This window comes from Triticum urartu, unplaced genomic scaffold (genome assembly GCF_056163025.1).
Source record: "Triticum urartu cultivar PI428250 unplaced genomic scaffold, HENAU_Tu73 scaffold1, whole genome shotgun sequence".
Taxonomy (NCBI): Eukaryota; Viridiplantae; Streptophyta; class Magnoliopsida; order Poales; family Poaceae; genus Triticum; species Triticum urartu.
Genome location: NW_028259461.1, coordinates 11,774,815 through 11,776,100, shown reverse-complemented (window position 1 = coordinate 11,776,100; position 1,286 = coordinate 11,774,815). Strand labels below are relative to the sequence as shown.

At 37.3% G+C, this 1,286-nt stretch overlaps 1 non-coding gene across 1 annotated transcript; it reads right to left on the bottom strand.

Annotated features, from left to right (window-relative positions):
* Window positions 1-603: 603 nt before the first annotated feature.
* Window positions 604-674, bottom strand: TRNAG-GCC (transfer RNA glycine (anticodon GCC)). The gene has a single exon. It is a non-coding gene; the product is annotated as a tRNA-Gly (tRNA).
* Between the last annotated feature and the right edge of the window lie 612 nt (window positions 675-1,286).

Genomic DNA, 1,286 nt, shown 5'->3' with positions numbered 1-1,286 from the left:
GGAGTATTCTATTTGTCTAGACATGTTAGAGGCTTGTATTCAAGCCTTTTTTGTCCACCAGTTTCTGGTACTCCAGAGCGGAGTAGAGCAGTTTGGTAGCTCACGAGGCTCATAACCTTGAGGTCACGGGTTCGATTCCCGTCTCCGCACTTAGCAGTCTGTATAAAAGGACTATTCTATTTCTCTAGATATGTATGGTAGAGGGGCGTATCCAACCCTTTTTTATTCATTAGTTCCCGGCCCTAGAGGGCAAAATTGAGCAGTTTGCGAAGTCACTTGCCTTCAAAAAAAGAAGGCGCAAGGCCTCTCCCTACCCTGCAGAAAATAAAAATGAAACGAAAGGGACAGTCTACCTCTCCCTTCCCTTTAAAAAAAGTTTGCCCGTTGTTTGTCTCAGTTAATACCCAATTTTTGGAGCTCTGTTGGCGAGTTCTATTTCTGCCTCTGGAGCGCCCTCTTTTTTTGAGTGGGATGCAAAGGAAGGGTAAGATAGTAAGGGATACGGCACTAGACTAACACCTAATTAATACTTAATTTAATATAAGTAGTTAAACAGTTAACTAGACTAAACTTTTTATCATAGTACTTTGATAAATTAAGCGGTGCGAGCGGCGGGAATCGAACCCGTATCTTCTCCTTGGCAAGGAGATATTTTACCATTGAACTACGCTCGCTACGGTATATATTTTATAGCGTATATCCGCCTGGGTCGACCTTCTATGTCTGGGTCGACCGTTTCATTTCATTTTCTATTATATTAGAGTTTTCCTTTTTTTATTATCTGTCAATGAATATTCTAATGGGAATGGAATTTCATAATACTGAAAGAGAAGAGCTAGCAATTCGGAACGCAAATTGCGTTTTAATACGTCTCACTATTCTAATTTTTTAGAAGAAATGGCCTTTATTATTTCTTTTTTATGGGGTTAATAAATATTAACCAAATTTCATTTAAGAAATGAGAGAATTCAGAATAGCTACGAGAAAGACTAGTCCAATCCATAATGATGTACCGGAAAATACAACATTTTTATTATTTGACCAACCATCAGGAGAAGCAAATACAAGGGGTACACTAATTACTAAGACTGAGGAAGTCGCAATTAATGCAAAAACAGCTAATTGGAAAGCAATAGTCATATTTCTAATCCTCCAAGCTACCATCAAATAAAGTTGACTACATATTTGATCCCTCACTTAAACCAAAATTGTAAAAAAATACAAGAAGTAGGAGGGGTTTAATCATGAATCCATTGATTCTTCTCTTTAATTCAAATTTATTACTT